This window comes from Lepisosteus oculatus, chromosome 14, assembly GCF_040954835.1.
Source record: "Lepisosteus oculatus isolate fLepOcu1 chromosome 14, fLepOcu1.hap2, whole genome shotgun sequence".
Classification (NCBI taxonomy): Eukaryota; Metazoa; Chordata; class Actinopteri; order Semionotiformes; family Lepisosteidae; genus Lepisosteus; species Lepisosteus oculatus.
The window spans coordinates 24196247-24219148 of NC_090709.1; the positions used below are offsets into that span (position 1 = coordinate 24196247).

Sequence of the window (22902 nt, forward strand, 5' to 3'; positions counted from 1 at the left end):
AGCAATGTGGGAGTCTCAATAGTAAGAGAACATAACTGTTGCCAGTGATTAGTGCATATCCTGCCTTGATCTTTAGTCCACAAAGCTTGTCTCTCTTCACACCCATCTTCCGAATGATCGCCTCAGCATTGGGAAGGAACGTGCGCTTGGTACAGCCCCCGACTTCATGGTCTGATCACAAACAGATCTGGTGAGCTGTCAGTCCAGGTTGGAAGTAACTAAAGCACTAAGAATCTGACTTAGGAACGAGAAGACCGTGTTTTTTTAAACGAGTAAATAAAATAATATAAAATAATATACTGCCTGCAAGACTAAGTCAAGTTCAAGTTCAAGTTTATTGTCGTTATACTCATACGCAGGTATATGGTATAACAAAATGCTATTTAGCCAGCTCTCGGACATAAGTAGTACAAAGAAAAGAACACAACAACAATACAATTGTATAACAAAAGAAAGGCAGAGACAACAGCTGATGTGCAAAAAACAACAACAGGCAGTGTGCAAAACAACAAAAAGGTAACAGGTTATGTGCAAAAACATGCATCAAAAGAATGAAATAAAGGGATAGAAATGATGGGGAGTGAGCTTTTGACATGTATGGGAGAGGTAGATTTTCAATGTGTGTTTGGGTTTTTGGTAAGAAAGAAGGCACTGTGAGTTTCAGATCATAGGTGAGAGGTTAGGTGAGAGTAAGAGAGGCTGGGAGTTTAATAGTTTGATAGTGCGGGGGTAAAATTATTTTCGAGTCTGGTAGTCCGGACCCGAATGCTCCGGTACCGTTTTCCATGTCATGCTAAACGCCACAAATTGTGTTCGTCCAGTCGTATCTATCGTCCTAAAGTTACGGAAAATTGCATGCGACTGGTGCAATCAGCACACATTTCTTCAGGATAGTCGAGCAGTTTAAAACAGCAAATTCACAGCTTTTTATAAGCTTTGTGTTTCGCTCTCCAAATAGGGCCATGGGTTCAAATCCCACTCCTGACAATCACGTGTTTTACCCTGTCTTTTTTACCTGCCTTTACACTGTTTCAGTCTTGTTGTGTTCGCTGACAATCACAGTACGAGGAAAACGGAGAAACTGCTTAGCAAAAACATAACGGACAGAAAAAAGCGTCGTAAACACGTGAATGTGATTAGCAGCAGTTAAGGTATGCATTAAAATGTTTAAGGCTGGTTTATAAAAGCAGCAGAAGAAAGGTGCAGCACAATGCAATTTGTGAGAATTTGCGGGTTTTTATGCTGCTTGGACTTCTTTCAAGCCTATGAAGTGACCCCCGTTTCATTTCATTTTCAAACTTCAGAACCGAATAACAAAAAGGTTTCATACTGTATGTGACAGCATTCCGTTGCAAATACCGTTTCCACTATGTATTCAGCGACGGGAATGAAATATTTTAGTGCTGGCTCAAATGCGAGGAATTTCAGAAAAACCCGGAAAAGCAACGCTTGCAGTAAATGACAAATTTAAAGCGTGTAGTCAGCATGAACAGAACAACGCAATGCTCTGTAAAAACGATCTGAAGCCGCAATTACTCTTTTATCTCGGGCAGTTCATTCCGATACGATGTTTCCGCAGAATAAATGAAATGCCGAACTCCAAAGATGTTGTTGCCATTATTGTTACTCCTGCTGCTGTAGTTTTAAGCTTTAATCAGTGGGTATGTAATGTTGTAAAGGGGCTGGACTACTATGTTCAGTCCAAATTCCACTATGTGAATTTATGCTTTTTTAATATAAGCATTAACAATACAATGCGTGCTCAAAAACCGTTACTTATTAGCTTAAGAAGCGGCAGTGTTTTGACAAAGTGTGGTATTCGAACAGAAAATGCTGAAGTGTTTAATACTTGCTTGTAAGCAGATCTCCCTCGATTTAGACAAACTCTTGTTCGGCCGATGATTTCAGATCAAAATCTGAATCAAATGGAAAGAAAGCTGAATTACGCTGGGTACTGGGTATCACTGTTACGCCATCAGGTCATGCTAGGAGGATTGGGGGGGATCAAATTGACACAGAGGGACCCAATGTGGGGGCTGAACCCACAGTTCTGAGATTAAGAGATTCTTGCTCTATGGACTGCGCCTATATAACTCTTTGCTACAGCAGTAATGCTTCTGGGTGTGGATGAACATGACATAATAGACTGACAGCAGGAACACGTGGCCCACAGGCAGTGACAGTATCGCTATATTTGGCTGCAGTATATTGTGTTAAGAGCAGCAATAACTTTCCTGCAGAGATGGGAGTGCCTTTAATACAGCTCTTTCAATCAGACAGAGTAACAGGAACTGACCTAAAGTTTCGGCTGTGGATCCATCTCCACATAGGGGAAAGAGACAGTAAAATAGCGATGAAGAAACAAAGATTTGTGCTCGCTGCAAAGTAGCAAAGAGGTGGTCCGACACATAAAATAGCTTGGTGATAATTTGCAGCGACAGTTTTATGTTATTTAGTACACGGATTTCTCTTCATGTTCCTTAAGATGTGTAATTTGTATGTTGGTTGTATGAGAACATGTTCTTCTAAAGTCCTGTCAATTGACAGTGGAGAGCTTGCTGGTGCAGTCGAACAAATCTGTGTTATATTTTTAAAATAGATTAGCTAATGAGCAACGAGAGTATAATTGAATTCTCCCACCCTCCATTCGAAGATAAAACTCCATGTGCGAGTCTAAGTTTCCTTGAAGCTACTGATGTTCGTCATTATTGGACATTCCCGGTGATATTGATTAAGGAGCTCAATTTTTACTTGTTGTAGTTCAACATGTGCAAAACATTCGTGTCCCCTGCAAATATCGGCAAGGTCAGTGATATTCTCAACAATTTGTGCCATTGCAATTCGTGCAATTCATGCCATACTTTTTCGAAATGTATTCTGACATGCCAGGATCATATTTAAAAAACTGGTGCCTTAAAATTCTTGCACTTCAGGATTTTGATAGTCTGTTACATTGTCTTTCACACGTCGGTGTCAGAACTGTGAGACATTTTCATAATCGGGGGGAAGGCCGTAGTAATAAGCAGAAAGTGCAATCAACTTTTCTCAGTGTAAGTCCGTGTTGTGGTGAGTTTTTAAAATTCGTTTGCCATTTTCTGAAATATATTCCATACAAAAATATAATTTGGACAGTCGCTATTTATTTGGATATTCCCTTTCAGTGAAGATGTCTACAGTATTCCAGCCGGATTAGTATTGATCGAAGAGATCCATCTACAGGCGAAAGGCGACATAACATCACAGCAGCACCATTTAAGGTGGAACGAAAAACACCCATAAGAAGCTGGCGAATAAGAAGCCAATTTAAGCCTCGTAGCAGACCCTGGGAGGCACGCTCAAAATAATCATCTTTCCCAGTACTTCAGAGTCATATTTAGATCGCTTTACTGCATGTTATTTGATTGGTGGGAGATGTGAAGCCATCGAACCTGTACTGCGCTTTCACATTGAAATTGAAGCCATTTCTCATGCTTTCTCTCAGTGTCCGGGCTGCAATTGCGTGTAAAGGAGGCGACTTGAAAATGAAACGTGTAATCACCTTACAGAGGGTCTTCACGACGGGGTGCGTCAGCTAGTTCTCCATTATTGTCAGTTTACTGGACTTCTGAAGAAACCTATCTACAACGAAGATACAAACTGCACGGTTTAAGGCACATGAAGAGAAATCTGTTTGCTGATTGACTCAAAAAATGTCGATACAAACAATCTGCCAGGCTGATTTACTTGTCCGACCACCTCCCTCCGTCCCCCTTTGTTGTTAGCACAATTCTTTCAGTTTCTTTTCTTGTATTCTCCTTGCTATTTTAGTGTTCCCCATGTATAGATGGATCCACAACCGAAACCGTTTTCACCCTGTGTTTTTGCAGCGTCAGTCTGTATGAGGAGCATATCTTGCACAGCTCCTGTGGCGCAATCGGCCAGCGCATGGTACTTATACAGCAGTACACAGCGGAGTTGTGAGTTCGAGCCTCACCTGGATCAGTGTCTTTAGCTACTGAAAGCAACTGTCAAGTTTAGATACTATTAGGTATCTGATGGAGATAAATTAACATCAAACGAAGAAGTAAAGGTTTACTTCGAGTCACAATCAAATAAGGCTCCACAGCTGAAACATTGTGTTTCCTTCTCTTTTCAGCATGGAATAAACCTTGACTTTTTCCTTTGAAGCCCATGCATGCTGACGCAGCTCCCTACTTAAATTACCATCAGCTGTGTACCTCCAGCTGACCTGTACACAAATATGAGAGAGGTCTACTGAGACGAGAGGAGCACTGAAGACTTGAAAAAGCTCTCGCATTAGGCTCTGTGTTTTTGTTGTTCCCCAGATTTGTTTTTAATGTTCTTTTTCTTTTGAAGTTGTTGCGTTTGTTTGTTTTTTTCGTAGTTGTTAGACTACTACAGGGATTTACCTAGGTTCCTGGTAGACTTCTTGTTTTATGTTTGTTGTGTTTTCGGGTTACAACATTTTTTTTTCTATTGATAGGACCCCACGCATTACTATGGGTGTAGTTAACTTTAGTTCTTACATTGTACCTGAAATTACCACATAAACTACTACTCTGTTTCCCTTTTTTTAAAAGGCACAAGTGAAGTTTGTTTTTCCTTGCTGCTGATTGGTAGCTACAATGGGTCAATTGCAATAACTTATATACAGTACAATAACCTCCACTGAAATTTGTTAGCAACTCTGTACTAAATCTGTTCTCAATTGCAACAAACCTAAAATAACAGCTGCTGCCTGTTAGATGTTACTGCATTAGGAGTCTAGCTTAAACCACCTCTTCACAGGTTTTGAGCAACTCAGTAGCGGACTAAGCAGAACAATTGATCACATTAGAACTGTCTTGAATGTAATGGAAAAAATGTACTCATTAAGTAACAAGGTTATGCACCACTTGCTTGAAAATTATTATTATATTTAACTAAAATTGCTTTCCAGACACCACAAATATTCACAATGAATGTTATCATTACACGTATTTACTAATAAAAGTGTTATTTATTAATAATTAAGTTCCATGTATATTTTTATTAGTAGCTGTATTACAAGTAATGCATATAGAGTCTTTATTATACTTAGTTTTCAGTTATCCTGGGGAGGGAAGAGAATGGAAATTAAGGAAATAAAAATTTAAAGGGCTTTTAAGTCTTCAATGTGTTCTGTCATAGCTGTGTGTTGTCATATCTGGGTGTTAATTTAGTATATTTGTTGCATTATTTATTGTGATTTGACACTAAACTTGTGTTTCTCAGGAGAAAGCAGTAAGATTTTTTTTTTTGAGGGTACAGAAAATTGTATTGTACGGCCAAATGTAAGGTTACGTTAAGAAAGCATTATTGTTACCTTTTGCAACGTTATTTATTTAAGACGGTTCTTCGGAATAGTGTCCCTTACGTATCTGTGACTGTGGTCCAACAATAACGGTGCTGAAATAGCCGGAATGTGTGGGAAGAAGATGGAGATGGAACAGGAGGCTTATTCAGTCGATAGAAAGGTTGTGTAGGACTGAACACATTACGGTTATGGTATTGGGTTTAGGAGCATTACGATCCTACAGTCTCCTGATCCATAATCAGATGCGTTATCCAATACACCACTGGCCCTTGTACCGCATTCCTCAAGTGCACCACTGTGAGCTTGCGCCGCTACAATAATACATCGCCCCAGTCCAAATTTTCCCAATTATGTGCACATTTTCTATGTGTATTTAGTTAATAAGTCTTTCATTTTGTCTGTTTTAAAAATTGCATCTCTTTAAAACAGACAAGCGAGTTTATGTGTTGCGCTGAAATTCACACATGAGGGAATTCAAACGAAAGAAATCACAGAAAAGATATTGCGCTTAAAAAGAAATCCAGAGTGGAGACGCTGGTGATAGAAAACAAAGCTTCATATGATGCATGAGATGCTTTACCTCTGAACTAAACTCGGCTCTTTAATCGTGTTAGTAAGAGTGAATAGCCAACAGTGTACATTTTAAAAATCAAAGCAAGACAATGAGACACGAAGAGAATTCGGAACACAAGCCTCTCCTTCATTGTTTAATGAGCTTTTAATGAACGCCTAAGTGAAAGACAAATTCACTATTTTCACTTTGTGATTAAAAAAACACTTTTATCACACGTTAAGCACTCCTGATGGTGTCGAATAGTTCTCTTTTCTACCCTCATCATTTGAGGATCCCCAGCTAAAATATCTTTTTAAACTAAAACAAAATTGCAATATTTTGAATACTATTTAAGTTTACATAGTTACATTCCCGGTGATATTGACTTAAGCGCTCAACTATTAACTTCTTGTAGTTTGACTTTAGCCAAAAGTTTGAAATCTCTGCAACTATCAGGATGCTTAAGGACATCCACAGAAACCCCATTACATTTAGGGGAGACGGTGTTGAGGTCGGATTAATTTGAAATGCGTCTTTGGGGACTTTTGATTTACCAACGTTATGTTTAACTGAAGGATACGCTGACTGACTGTGCCATAGAAACTAACGCACATCACATTTCTTCTACATTCACAGGTTTTTGGTTAAAGACAAAAAAATCGTTTTCGTTTCCTTGCCAGCTGGCAGTAATTCCTCTGCACTGACAAAACAGATGAGTATTTTATCTTTCGCAATTTGTATGGATTTTTTTAAAAACAAGTCGTTCCAAAAATTAAATGAAAACTTCCATTAAATTTAATTTAGAAGGATGTTGCTGTCCATAATGATAAATTGTGTGGCAAGACAGGCACCACTAGGATTCAAACCCATGAACTCCTGTTTACTAGGCAGGTGCTTTAACCAACTAAGCCACAGCATTCTCTTATCCTAGTGTTAATCCCGCATCAGCAGGGTCAGCTTGTCGGCACGCCCGTCTCCATTTGGTGGTTTGAGCTGACGCTGCCATGACGTTATCATTAAATGCGACCGAGAATACTCCAACCGGCGCGCCGCTTCGCCTGCTGTCGGAGAACTAAGCCACGGCACTGGCATCAAATATCCCTTTTACAGCCACTTGGACACATCTCAATTGCTCTGAGACACCTGCATTCAGTGTGCGCTGAGCCTGCTCACTGAGCAAGTGACGAGAAATGGCTGATGTCCAAGGAGCTCAATTTTCTTTTTATGTTCAACGGGGTGTCCACTACAGCCGGCACTGAAGCGCAGCACAGGTTCTGTGGTTTGACATCTCCCAAGGTAAATGTTGAAATTGTAGGTGGAAGAGGAAAATTACCCTCGTGTATGGGGAAAGAAGCCAACTCATGTCCGGAAGGGGCTAAAGTGTGTATGGAGGTGGCCTAGTGGTTAAAGCAATAACTTCTTAATACATTATACTCTACACAAGTAGGTTTGAACCCCATCCTTCTCGAGAAAGGGCGTTGACACATTTTGACCTTTTTAAACTTGGTGTGCTTTCGTTTAGTTTCTTCACTCCTATACTGTAACAGTAATATTTCTAGATGTGCATGAACATGGTAGGCTGACAGCAGGAACATGTGGCCCACAAGCAGTGACAATATCAGAGGTGTCTGCAGTGTGTTGGTTTGTGAGCAACAGTAAAATAACTTGACGTGGAAGCAGGTATGCCTGCATTAACACAGCTCCATCGAGCGGAAAAAGTAACACAAGAACAGACTTAAATTCAACAGCGAGTTTCTGTAGCTGAAAACACAAACTACTCCACGTGATGATTGAATTCACAACCTCGGCATAACTCCGCTTTAAAAGCACCCCAACCTGACCAATTGCGCTACGTTCTGAATCATTAAGAATTCATTGTAATACCAACAGAAAGTACAAACTTCTATAACTACAGTCCTAGTTATATAACAATTGTAAGTATAAGGATAAACTACTGCAAGGCAGTGGTCCACCTGAACAAATAAGGTCGTAATAATGTTGACACCCCAAAACATAGATACTATGTAACGTGCTGTTCCTGGACGGATAGCCCTCCTGCACATCAAACAGTCCGATGTAGTAACTGTGAATTTGGGGTTAGTGTAGTTATCTAACCATTGACAAAGTACAACTATTTTTTATGGCGCAAGTTAAGTGAAAGTGTTCAAAAACTTTTTATCCAAACCTTTTATCCAAAACTGAGGGGGGTGGGACTGTTCAGTTGAGGGTGCGATTTTGGCATGCCAGTAACATTTTCAGAAAATATCCTAGAGTTACAAAAACACTTACTTTGTGTATAAAGTGCATTGTATACACACTGTAAGTTCACAATGTGAGAAATACTGCTCAATATGGGATCCTTTCCAGGAATATCAGGGCTGTAGGGGGTCAGATCTATAGATGTAGCAAACACATTAGTGGAGACGGTGTGTCTGCTCTCTGTGAGAGAGCCGGACAGGAAGAATAATCTGTGGTCTGGGAAGAAGAGACCCTCGTTGGAAGACTGGCATCCTCACAGGAGAGAATGAAAAAAAAACATTTTTCAGGGACGCTGATTTTTCTCCTGGGGGGAATTAAAAGCACTTCTAGGGAGTGGCCTCGTGGCGTAATGGTAGCGCATCTGACACCACATCAGAAAGTTTTGTGTTCAAATCATGTTGAGATTGGCTGATGTATTTTCAGGTTCTGAACCCAGACATTACACCATGCAGTCCAGTTTTATCTGTATACCACATAGATAATCTAAATGAAATAACAGAGCAGTACAGAACACGCATTCAAGAGATTGCACAGCAAGTCATCTTGAACACGACAAGAGAAAAGGCACACTGCACATCTGTGAAACATCACATCCGACTTTAAAGACAGTTACATCACAGAATGGAAGTTTCAGGCCCCTTTTTTATTACAGGTTCAAGCTAACCTGATAGTTACAGAGTTTTAGGTCACTTTTGTATTAAATAAAATAAATATTATTTGCCCTTTTTTAAATTGTGGATGAAATCCACTCCCATGTACCAAGACCTTACAGTATATTCATGTTAATTAAAATGACCAACGCTATTGGACATTAGCTGGTGCTTTTTGTAACGATTTGCTATTTCATGCAGGAAAGAAAGGAAACCCGACCCAACATTTGCTTTCAGGTGCGGTTCATTCACATAATGGACATCTATTTCTGAGGACCCTGATTTAAAATCACACAAATCCAGTAGAAGTCGAACCTACAATCTCATGCTGCAAAATCAGATGCGTTATCCATTAAACCACTGGCCAATCATGTAACTGAATTGCACCATGGTAAGTTCAGCACTGCAACTAGTAATACACCATACCATCTAAAATTTCTAAGTGAGAAACGTGTTTTCTACATTTTTATCAGTTTTAAAATATCATATCTTTAAAACAGACAAAGGGTTTGTGTGTCACTCTGAAATTCTGATTGATTTAGAATTCAAAGAAAAATATGTTTTCTTCAACAACGCAGTGAAATTATGACATCTTCACTCTACTTCTCTCTTGTAGTAAAGCAGACCTTGCAGTGTGAGCATTTGCTACAGTAAATTAGGTCATGTATCATGTTAAATCACTTCTTCAAAACAAAACATTTCCTGGTGCACGTTTTCTCCATGAAAAAATACATTTTTCCCTTACATGCTTTCTCGGTTTTTTTCCATCAGAGTACAGAAAGAAGAAAAAAGGGAAAAGCAGTGTCGCAAAAGAACTCTGTCACCCTTGGGAGATGTCAAGCTCATCGGATATGAAAAGTGCCCAATAAAAGCAATTTCTCTTCATTTATCTTAGCGTCGGGGCTGTTATTGTGTGTGAGTAGGCAACTTGCTCAGCCAGCAGACTCAGCGCTTACTGAATACAGGTATGTTTTGAGTGTCATGCTGATCGTCTTATAAATGCAAAGAAACTTTTAAAGCTGATAAAGTAATTTGCATGTGGCTACAACATCCCTGGAAGAGAGATTTTATCCGTTGCACATAATCGGTATTTCTTACTTTTTGTTCAGCACTGGAAATATATTTTTTTAAGTTTTCTTAAGAAGATCTCATGAAGTATTGACAGGACCTACCTTTAGCACTCAATAGCGATATTAATGGAGTAGAAATGTAAGATAAATTGATGATCTGAGCTAAAATAGTCCTTACGCGCCTCCTGTAACAGTGTTCGTATTCATAGCAAAGAATCGTTCATCGGGACTAGGATTAATATCAATGGAAAGTACTTCAAAATAAAAGATTTAACTGAAATATTAAAAGAGTAGAAAAGCATTTAAAATAGAAAAAATCAGTTCACATGATATTTAATTTTTGAGAAATGGGCACATACATCAGCTCAGTGAGCAGTGCGAGGTGCTCTCCTGGAGATGATGTTAAATTAGTTAAAATCATGTGAAAGTTGAAAAAGCTTAATACTTAGTGAAACAGCCGGCACAAATGGTTGTGTTTGTGATTATGCCACTTCTCTACTATAGCAGTGTCGATAAGAGACCCTCTGAAAGCAGTAAAGCACTGCACAACTGAATTCATTGCTATTTGGAGAAATCCACAAACTCGTGTTTTTCATGTGCTTTAAAAGACAGCCATACTCACCGACAAAATAATGACACTGCTGCTGATTTTTTCCGAAGCACAGTTGACCTTTCTGAGCCAAATGATGAAGCTCACCCAGTGAATACTATAGCAGAAGGTGGAAGAAAGTGCAACTTTGTACCTACTGCAACCACAGGAACAACTGCAAGAAGCAGAATCAATTTCCAATCGAATGGTGTTGTTGTCTGAGGTACGCGATGTGAACGTGTGGAGAGAATCCCACAATCTCTTCAAAACTTGGAAAAGTATTTCTGATGGAGCGCTGTGCGCAAAGATTGAATAAGCTTTGCTCCTGCCGATGGTTCTGCATGAAAAAGCACAGCATTCAAGTTTCACAGACAAATGCACCATGCCTACAAAACCAATTTTAAAAACAATTGCGGCATTTACGATTCACACTGACTCAAAAGTGATCATGGCAGATGTTGTTCCCTGCATAATGCTGAAGGGACCAAAGAGCACAAAAATGGAGCACAAACCCAGCACTTAGACCACCCAGCCACACTCCCAACACCTTACTCTTTTGGAGAACGTCGGGTGTCAACAGAGAACATCGTTGAAATCGCTGAACTGCCTAGCGGACACTTTGTCACCTTCTTCTGACCTGTATTTAATGCGATTCTCTGAAAACTTGGCACGTTATATCTGTGCTACCTTTATGGAGGGCACATTCATAAGAATCATAGATTCGATCACAAGCATCTAAAAATGAGCATGAGAAAATGACATCACGCTATAAGGCTGAGTGGCACAAATTCTCCTGTTACTTCTGCAGCAAATGTGTGTTTTTTGCTTCTTAACACTGAGATAGTTGGAGATATTTGGCAGCAGTGGGGTTCCAACTCACACCCCCAAAGAGACTGGAGCTTTAATCCAGCTCTAAATTAAAAACTGGGTGACTTGTAAGAGCTGGTAGGAGAGGAAAGGAATAAATGCTTCTTTTTTGGATAAAGTCTTTATCTACTAAAAGAAGGAAAGAAATATTTGATTATTGTTTTTTCACCAGTTGTTTTGATCAAATTATTGTAACGCAGTGCCATATTAAGGTATAATATGTACATGAACGTCGTGTCTGAGTCGATGATGGCAGTTGAGTATCACTGGAGGACAGTTCATCATGAGTGGGTAAGCCTGCATAATGAGGGAGAAGAGATCGGCCTCTCTGACGCAGTGTCCAGTGACACTAACCTTCTGTCCTACTGTTCTCTGCTTATGTAGAGGGTGAATGTTTATTTAGGTGAATGTAAGGTTTCATTCTTGTAAAATATTTCCGAGCACTTTTTTTGTTGCTGAAAATTAATCTTGTGCATTTGAATTCATTCCGATATTGTCACCTAATTCTATACATTGTTTCATCAGACTAGAATATTTAGAGGAGCTCAATTGCATTTATGAATTGCATAGTGATATTATTTCTTTCCGTTTAAATACTTCAGTCAAAAATGTAGAGAAGGTGCTCCTGTTTTCACCATTATAAGAACTGTGATGCACCAGTAATATTTACTCTCACAAAAGTATTGTAATTGTATTGTTCTGTAACAATCTTGAGTGACACAAACCTTCTGTTTTACTGCACTACACTTCTCCAGAGGCCAGTTCAGCACACAAGGATCCTCAGTCAAACAAACACTGCAATCGCTTGATAAACGCCATTTCTCATCCTTTCTCTTAGTGTCAGTGATACTATTGTATGCAAAGGAGGTGACTTGACAATGAAATCTTAAAGAGAGTCTTCATGAAGGTGTGCGTCAGCAAGCTGGGCAATTGACTGGGCTTGTGAAGAAACCAATCTCATTCAACAACCATACAAATTGCACAGCTTAAGGCACATGAAGCGAAATCTGTGAGCTGATTGACACAAAACAATGTCACTTCACATTATCTGCAAAGTTGTTTTGCTTGTCTGACCACCTCTTCCTACTTTACAGTGAGCACATATATTTCAGTTTCTTTCCCCCATGTGGAGATGTACCCACTGCCAAAACTGCTGTCTGATTATTTAAATTATCTGTAAAACTGTTACATGACTTCATCTAATTGTAAATTTATAAGATGGTCTATGAGACATTTGTAAGAGTAGCTAAATCCCAGGGCTCGTATGGAATCACACACAGACGGGTCTTCTGTGTGATCTGAGTCCCACTGCCCAGAGCTACAGACTGGTCAAATGGTCACTATTGTAGACACGACCATCGGACCATCGGCTACAAATAATCAATATACTGATCATAGTGTCACTACTGGTGTTTATTACATAAATACTATATATAAATAATAAGATAATTCCACACTCATATGTGTTATAAAACATTTATAAACATTTTGGGAGGCTGACATACAGTAAAGAAAGTAATACTGAAGGGCTGGAAGTCCTGGAAAGCGTTAATAGAACCTTCATGCTTTCAACCTTGAACAGAGCCCACAACTGCCAGATCAGTGACCCCTGAGCCCAGTTCACAGAGAGGAGAACCAGGAGCTCTTTTATGTCTCTAAGAGGGCTGGGAGGAAGGATAAAAGGGGGAAATGTGACATGAGTCCAGGCTGTTCTGTCTGATATTGTTCATGTAGCAGCACTGATTGTCTGAATATCTTCTGGTTCTGGATTGTGAGGATAGAGATCAGTATGGAGTTGAGATCCTGTCTGAGTGAGTCTGAGCTGTGAATGACTGAGAAGAGAATAATTATTTTTTTTTCTGCCTGAGAATTTTCCTGAGAATTTTTCTTCTTTTCCAAGTGGTGTAACATCTCCTTCAGAAACTCTGCACAGACTGCCACAGTGAGAGAAGAGGAGAGAGAGATGGACAGATAAGAGCACACACAGCAAGAGACACATTCGTCTTGATTTACTTTGAAGCAAGTGTTCATTTCTTTTCTGGAACAAGTTGTTTCTGAACTTCAAGAAATTCATACAACTTCTGAAAGATAAAATACAAATCTTGCTTCTCAGGACAGAAGAAATGCTGCAAGAAATGCCAGTGATTTGTGAAAAGCAATGGGAATGTGTCCCTGTGCAGCTGTTATACAAAGGGCTGGTGGGTCAAACGCACTCAGGGACGTGCTTCAGATTGTGATGATGTAAACATAATCTCCGCTAAAAATTGAAGGGATTTCTTCGCAAACCCTCTTGAATGTTGCAGGAAATCTTCGTGTTTTACTCGTGTGCAACTACAACAAGTAAACAATTAAGTACCTAAGTCAATGTCCAAGAAAACCATCTTCACGTGTGGAATTTTTCTTTAACTGGCTGTTGGGAGGATTCATTTATACACCCATTGTATCCTTAGCAAAAATATTTTAAAATTAGAACACAGATTTGTTGGAGAACTTGACAATCCTTGACAATCATTATTAAATGAGCATTATACAAATGTGCGTTGATATTTTTAATATGTACCTTAATTGTAATATATATATATACATAATTGCTTTGATATGGATGTTCATTTGAAGGAATTGAGGAAACTATGAAGGATCGCAGAACAACCAAAGATACATTTGGGCATCTGTTATTGGTAAAGATGAAAGAGTACCTTAAGTATGAAGCTTGCATACACACGAGAGAAAAAAACAGTTTTAATGCACTTCATTAAATTGATGGTGTGCTTATCAATCGTGCATAAAGTGTACATAGCAGAGGATGGTTTCGATCCATCGACCTCTGGGTTATGGGCCCAGCACGCTTCCGCTGCGCCACTCTGCTGACAGCTGCCATATAGCGATTCAACACAACTGCTCTATCTTTGCATTCTAAAAGTGCGCCCGAGATGAAAAGTCTAAACGGTAACCACAGACGTCATTTTGAGCACTTGGTCTTTTATAGTACAAATATCACACGCTGCTCTACATGGGCGTGTCGTCAATATCTTTGAGAACCAAACCTTCTGCTTTCCGAGGCAACTGATTATTTCGTCGTTAATTCCCATATCTTCAATGAGAATCAGTGAAACGAAAATCAAACTCATGTACACACTCGCGTCCTAACCTGAAAGAAAAATCTATACCCACTTTATAATACTGAAAATGATTCAGGAAGTACAGCAAAGTTCTAAAACCAGCGAATGCATCTGCATACATAAAATGTCAATTTTTCAAAAGTAAAATCTTCAGCTTTGAAGGATTGCCATCCATATATTTTCGTTTTTCTCTTTTTTTACATAACACGCTTTCGAGAAACAAACTGTCTTTTAATTAAGGCTTCATTAGAAAATGTGTATCTTGGTTTGCTAAGTTAAAATCGGCACATCCCAGTGGGCAAAAGATGTAGAATATACGACTATTAAACGCATACCTTAGACGTGTAAATGTGCTCCGTAACTGGTCTAGAATGAAATTCTAATATACGTATATCGTTATATGTCAATTAGACATCTATGATTATATGTTTATTATACATAAATGGTTGTAGTTCTATTATACGGATACATTTAGAAGACTATTAAACATATATAGTTAAAGGTCTATTATACATCAAAGAAAGATTTTTATAGGTGTAGAAACTAGTAAATAAAGCCAATGATTTATTTTAGAAATGTATTCTGAAAATATACAATTATTCACACCTGAAAAATATGTTGTTCGAATTATACATTATATACAATATTGTAATCAACAAATGTCTAATCATCATTAAAAAACACAACTAGTAAACTTCAGTTACAAATTCTAGTAACATGGCGATATATATATATAGTAATGACAAACAAACTAATTACATGAACACGCTAATATTTAACTCAAAACCACATTTCGATTCAAATATAAATTTTAAAATTTACAACTCTTTATTTCCACAAAAATATTATTAATGTAGCACAAATGCTACTTTCTAATAAAGACAGAAAGAAACTGTTTGTTTTGTGTCTCATGGTGATCCTCGTCTCGATACTAATGAAATGTTTAATATGATCCCTCGAGAAAAAAAAGGAGGCAATTTCCGCCTGGAATGATTGATGCCCCATCAAACATTTTGTAATATCCCTGGAAGTTTATACAGTAGAATCCTGGTTCGTGGCTTAAATTCAAGGTAAACAAGACTAAGGAAACGAGTAAAAAATACTTTGTTTTGTTTTTTACACTTGTTTTACAGTTGAGAGACTTTCTGTAAGTAAGAATTCCATTGTACAAGTACCAGTTACATATGACAATAAAGTTCAAGTTCAAGTTCGAGTTGGAAACTTGATGTCGAAGTGGGAGTTAAATCACCTGGAACATTTCACTACATTGGGCAATATGTGCCAGAGAGCATACTGACATCTTTTCGATAGCTCAGTTGTTAGAGCGGAGGAGTGTAGTGGAATCAGTAGGGAATCCCTAGGTCGCTGGTTTGATTCCAGCTCGAAGGAAGGTGCTTTTTGTGTACTTTAATCAAAGAGTTAAAAAAGCGAATCTGTTTCATTCAGACATTGATGAAAAGCTCAATAAACGACTAAGTAGAGGTTCCTGTTCCGAATTCAGCGCACGTATGATTGTCTTGTTTTGGCCTAGATCTGATCTTTGAATTAAGGGACGACACTGTCTGCTTTGTAATTCAAAAATACAAATGTCAAGTTTTTTGTAGATATAAAGGTGTTCTCTGTTTTCAAAGGATAGGTACTTAATTGGCATAATGATTTGGTATTGATTTTGTATCGTTGTATTATAAAGTTTGTGCTTTCAGTGTTTTTATCGTATTGTGAACGTATTTTTTAAACAAATGCTTACAAAGGCAAACACGGCACACATCTGTTTATACCAGCGGTGAATTGTACATTTTTATTAAGTACAAGCTACTGTGCACTTCTGGGAGTATAACAGGTTCGATATAAAGTGGCAAAAATATATAAGGGGAAAATACCCCAGACTGCGTGTAAAGCCCTCGTTGTGACTGTTTTAGATAGAAAATGGCGTACTGTGCACGAAATGTTGCAGAAACACAATCTGATATTTTGATAATTATTATTTTAATAATGTTATATAAGTATGAGGCCCCGGATCAAAATCTTCAGTTCTGATTTTTTTTTAAGTGATATCTTTCCTTCCTGTCGTGGAAGTCACACGATGTGAACAATTGTTTTTTTTTACGTTACGATCCAAAGAGCCTCAGACTCACTGTAACCAAACCAGGATGGATTCTGCTGGGAGCCGGACTGAGCTCATTCTCACTCCCTGTGCTAAAAACAGAATTAGCTCTTCCCCGAATATCGTCTACAGCTGCTGGATGGTGCTCTGCGTCTAACTGCTCCGGCAATTACTTTGACAAAAGACAGTTCACTTGTGCGCTTTTCACCTTCTCGCAGCTACAGGCGAGACTGACGCTCGCAATATGAAGGCACCCGCTGGTATACCTTCTTTAACTTTCACAATCGCGACAGACTTCTCTTTTTTTTTTAAAAAAAGTAGATATAGCCCTGAAAAAAGCATTAGCTTTATCAGTTTTATATTAATCTATTTTGAATCAAAGTTTGATTTTTTGATTTTTTATTATAATAATAATAATCATTATTGCTTACACTTATATAGCGCTGTTCTAGATACTCCACTCAATGCGCTTTACAGGTAATGGGGACTCCCCTCCACCACCACCATTCTCCTGAATGATTACAGAGAGTCAGGACCTCGGTTTTACGTCTCAGCCGAAGAACGGCACCTGTTTACAGTTTAGTGTCCCCGTCATTGTACTGGGGTATCAGGACCCGCATGGACCGCAGGGTGTGCGCCCAGCGACAGAAACCAGACGTGTGTCGGGCTCGGCTGCGAGCAGGACAATGACGTCACGGGGACAAAGGAGAGAAAATCAAAACGGTTCTATAAAAGACCTTTGTAAGCTGTTGGTTTGCAGTCTGGACTCTAAATCCTCCGATCCGATTTTGGATCTCTCTAATACCTGAGCTGCGGCTTCTTCCGAGTACTTATTCGTATACTTATTATGTGTAAGTGTATAGATGAAACCTATACACCTATACACTTAGGTGTGTTCAGTTTAAATCAAAATGCTTTACTAATACAAGAGAGAAGTATAGTATGAAGGATGTGACAAATTTATGATTTCTTGGAACAAAACGGTTTTTATTTGCATTCAAAACCCTTTGTCTTTTTTAGAGTGATGACAAAAATGTAGAAAACGTGTTTTTTTAGCACTCTAACAGCAGGGTCAGTGGCGTGATGAATAACGCGTCAGGCCTCGCGTCAGAAAATTATAAGTTGGACTGCCGTCTGGCTTGTTGCGTTTATACCACTTACATTCCTTTATATAAATGAACTGCACCTGAAAGCTATAAAAAAACAATTTGAGTAAGTTGTCTGCAACCTCATGCGAATTTCGACAACTTACCCAAAACACTGTACTGTCTGGAGATCAGCTCTAGCTCTGAACTCAATTGCAATGAAAAACCATGCGTAACAAAACTGGAGAACAGCTGAACTTGTGATGAGGGTTCAGAACTGTCCCTATTGTAATTAGCACGAACTGCACAGGCTCTGAATCAGACCATGTCAATTAGTCTGATCAGTGTAGGACACGTTAATGTAGAATTATTAATAGGTTTATTAGTTAGTTCAGGTTTACCCACCTGAACTAATGTAGAATTATTACTTGGTCTGTCTCTTGTTTGTATATAAATGAATGTCTCTGACAACTTAATGTTAGTTTTACGATGTAGGTCAGGCGTTGACATATGCACGAGTATACGAAATGTCTCACTCCTGATTCAACTCATGTTCTATAGGATATTGGCGATTCCTCCTGTTTCTCGTACAACCGTATCAGAACAGAAGCCCGTGTCACCCAGCTGTGATTCAAGATCGACTCGCATCTTTATCCCTTTTTTGTTCATGATCATTATTTTCTTTAGTTATGATCAATATTGAACTTTTTCTAAATGAAATGACAATAATCAAACATGCAGGCAGATTTTTGAAAAGTATTCGGAATTGACAGGGTGCCCCTTTGGAACAGTTGTCAGAAAATGTGAGAAAATGAAAGTTATGTAAGCTCTCACACAAAGGATTGAAGATTGGAATCTGAGTGTAAAAAAGCTACCCCTCTCCCAATGATAGGCAGGGATACACACCATGACTCGAATAGACTCAGCGAACTTTAACACCTATGATATTACGAGTGCTTTGCACGTGTAGAATTTCAAGAAGGAACTACTACAATAGTTGTGGACATAATTCAATACCACCAGCAAAGTCCAATGCCGGCAACTTCTGAGAAAATAATGTTCACTCATGGAATTTGGTCTTTGAATGGCTGGCGGGAAAATTCATTTATACTCCTGTTGCACCCTCAGCTGAAACATGTTAAAATAACAACGCAGATTTGTTGGAGAACCTGACAAGAATTATTGGGTTAGCACTGTATGTATTCTTGTATATTTACTTTAATTTTAATATAAATGTAAACATGCATGCTGTATAATCTATTGTAATTTTAAAATATGTTAGTTGAGGATGCGAGGGGGGCTATTATACCCTGTGAAACACGCAAGGAACTGTAAAAAAGGCTGGTATTTGAATAAAATTGGCGATCACAAGAAAACCACAAGTTATGTGGTATTATCATCAATATCCTTCAAAATCGACGTTCAAATGAAGGATTTGAAGAAACTATGAAAAAAGCAACAGTAATAGCAGAGGATTTTGATTTTTGCTCTTCAAGTCAGTAGATCGCCATAGAGTTGCACCCCTACAAACAGCACAAGGGATGAATCCCACCTCCTTCGTTATTGCTATATTTGTGCCGGTGAAAGTAGCGTTTGTGCTATTGAAAGCATCTCGGAAGATGAAGGTGCAGTCACTTCCACATGGTCATGATATCATTAGATCCGACGACAAGAGCTGAAGCCCCCGCCATTTTCCAAGCCAGCAATGTGAGGAAGATGAACATGGAGGAAGGTAGTGTGGCCGAGCGGTCTAAGGTGCTGGATTTTAGGCTCCAGTCTCTCTGGGGGTGTGGGTTCGAATCCCACTGCTGCCAAATGTTAATGTTTTAAGACCTGCAATACGATCAGTAAAAGCGCTTTTTGTTAGGCTGCGGGAGGTGTTTAGAGATAGACTTTCTAAAAGACAGGCTGTCAGCTTAACATCAAGGCAGAAAAAATATTTTGTTTTCTCAACAGAAATTCTCTTTGGCACGTTCAGCTTTATAGGGAACAACGTCTGCCGAGATCACTTTTGAGGCAGTGCACATGATAGTGTACCGGCAAGTACATTTACGGTAATATTGGCTGTGGTGGTGAGCTGCTTTTGTCTGTGAAACTTTTAATTCTTCACGCCGAATCGTTGGCAGGGGTAAAGCTTATTAAATCTTTGAACATAGCGCTCCATCAGAAATACTTTGTTCGTGATCAAAAGAGATCAGAGGATTAAATTCATGAATTCACATAGCATACCTTACAGGAAAGATTTAAAAGGGGAATTGATTGTGCTTCCTGATGTTGTTCCTGTGGTTTCTTTGGATACAAAGGTGAATGTTCTTTGACGTTCTGCTAGAGTATCCACTGGGTGGGCTTTATCAATTAGCTCGGATAGGTCATCTGTGCTCCGTCTCGGGAAAATAATCAGCACTGTAGTTTTTTCCTGTGCTGTCTTTTAAAACATATAAGATCACGAGTTTACAGATTTCTTCAAGTAACAACTATACATTTAACCCAGCGGTTAGCATTCCTTCAATCCAATAGTTTTACTCCGGGTAAAAAACAGCGAAATATGTAGAGAGATGATATTCAAATATTTCAACATTCTTATTGGATTACCTGTATGGATATATCGCTCAGAATTCCTAATATGATTTTGAGTTCAGTTTTGCTTTACTACTTTCAGAGTCTTTTATTGACCTTGCTGAAGCAGAGAAGTGACACAATCACAAATGTGACCTACCTGTGCTGCTGTTTTTGGCTAATAATAGTTAAAAAAAACAGCTCCTTGCATTAAGAGCAAGAGCAACCAACATGCTCGCTGGTTGTGTTTGGTATTTTCCGGGGTGCTCTTCCTCAGCTGCAAAGTTATTTGGCGAGCAAAGACCTCTGAGAAGGAGTCTGAATCCGTCAACAACACAGGAATTCTAAGATCGCACTGCCGTCTTGTGTACAGAGATCTGCCTTTTCCTTATAGAGTGTTTTGGTGTTTAAGAACACGTATCCTACCTTGAATGCTAGTTTCAAAAGATACGTTACCGGATCACAGATTTTCTTGAAAGGATTTGGGAATGCACTTACCGGGATTCAAACCCGGTTCAATTATTTAGAAGGCACCTATACCACCAACGCACTTCTGAGAAACACCGGCACATTTCCGCAATCCTCCCTCTCACCTACAAAGTTATGAAGAGACAGACGTCCAATGAAAACTAATTTGATTCACTCAAGGCTTCGCTCTTTTGTTGTGATGTCATTTTAATTAATGTAGCTGTGATAAGGTGTCGTTTCTGTCTCTTAAAGTTTAAGTCTGCTCCTTTCTTCCTGGTTTAGAAATAATGTTCCATGATTGTTTACAAACACCACTATCAATTATTTGTCCAGCTCTAACGCCTGTGTGCGTTGACAAGGCATCTCAAAAGGACATATTAAATAACATGATCCTTCCTGTTACCATTCCTGTGGTTGGAGTGTTGTTTTGCCCTTTTTCGTTCTCCTACAATATTTGCAGACAGGACTTTATCACTCAAGTTGTACAAAACAAGTCGGTCCATGAGAATCATCAGTACTGCTGTTGTTCTATGCGTAGTTTAATCAAGGTAGTCGAGTGAGGAGGTAAAAAAGCACTCCCCATCGATAAATCAATCATCGTCGCCCGTGTGACTGGATATAAAAATAACAGATTCATTTTAACCAATCTCTGGAAGCTTCAATGCGGTTATTTTTCTTTCATTATTTCTTTATTCCAATGAATTTACTCTGTAGTAGAGGAAACACAAAAGTGGGAAACTGCAGGCATCCTTCGTTAGTGGTGGATTGTGTTCAGAGAGCATCAGCACATCTCAGTTCCGTTAATAAGTCTGTTGGGGATATACCTCAGTGGTAGAGCGCATGCTTTGCATGTATGAGATCCCGGCATCTCCACGTGCTTTATATTTCTGTGCTCGCATTGCAATCTTCTGTTGAATGTGAACTCGTTGCTCATGTTCATAGAGAGCCAAGTTCACACAATTAAACTCTGGCAAACTCGAAGTGCTACGGTGTTGCTCTGCTGTTTTAAATGTACCTCTAAAGCATTTAGTTCTGTTAACTACCAAATGATTTGAACTAATTTTATGTCATATTCAGGAAATCCAGAGGTCTTCAGACGTGTCGTGGCTGTTGAAGAAAACACCTTTTGAATCTCACCCGGGATTTCTTGAGAGATCATTCAGTAAGCGAGTCCTCCTTCTGCACTCCGCACTGAGCTGAAAGCTGCACGAATTCCATTGTACAACCGAGAAAAAAACAACGACATTTGATGATTACAAGAAATTCAAGAAACACAACAGTCCGAACACAGGTTTGAACCCCGAACGCTTAATTTAAAAGACAAAGCGAAGGATACGATCTGTAAACTCTCTTCGTGTCTTACAGTTTATGATATAAAAAAATCTTCCTTTCAGAATAATTTCCTGCTGCTGATAGACTATTTATTGAATTTTAACAAAATGTTTTTTTAATTTTTAACAAAAAAGTGTGCACACTTATAGAACCAAGGCATTGAAAGTTTTTTTAATTGTTGTTCCAAAAAATGTTCCATTTGTTTTCATTCTTAATCTTGTTGATTAAAAGATTAAATGCAAAAAAATCTGAATGTGAAAAAAGGTCAAAATGCTATTGAAAAAATCAGTAATGTGAGGAAAGATGGATTGTGGGAGCCCCTTACCTCCCCATGTCATGCTGTATTTCTCACTCATTCTACTGGGAGTGGTGCCGTCGCTTCTGGATAAAGTCTGTCAGTGGTCATTCCAGACGGGTCAGGTACTGTATGACTGCGCTTCGGCACAAGAAGAGTCATGTGACTTGCGAGGATCAGAACAGTGTCATTCACCGTGTAGAGCCCGGGTAGCTCAGTTGGTAGAGCATCAGACTTTTAATCTGAGGGTCCAGGGTTCAAGTCCCTGTTTGGTCGTTTGTGTTTTCCTTAAGTGTATTGTGAATTTAATTATAAATCGTATTTTATCTTCCACTCTTCTAGCTGTACTGTCGATATTTTAAAAGTTAATCACTTGTATTTTCTTTAGTGTTTCCTTTCACAAACCGAAAATGTTCAAGACTATTTTGTCACCACACTCCATGTAGATAATCACAGGAAAAGAAAAGGAAACGCAGTGAGGAGCTCACACAGTGAGTACTCTTGAATACAACAAGAGGAAAGGCACACTGTGGAACATCACGTCCAAGTTTACAGTGACGGCTTCTATTTCCACTGATGAATGAGACAGATTCATGAGGAGATCCTCAGCACAATTAAGC

The 22902-nt window shown here is 38.9% G+C and overlaps 1 non-coding gene across 1 annotated transcript; it reads left to right on the forward strand.

Moving 5' to 3' along the window:
* Positions 1 to 22485: 22485 nt before the first annotated feature.
* trnak-uuu (transfer RNA lysine (anticodon UUU)) lies at positions 22486 to 22558 on the forward strand. The gene has a single exon. It is a non-coding gene; the product is annotated as a tRNA-Lys (tRNA).
* Positions 22559 to 22902: the final 344 nt, after the last annotated feature.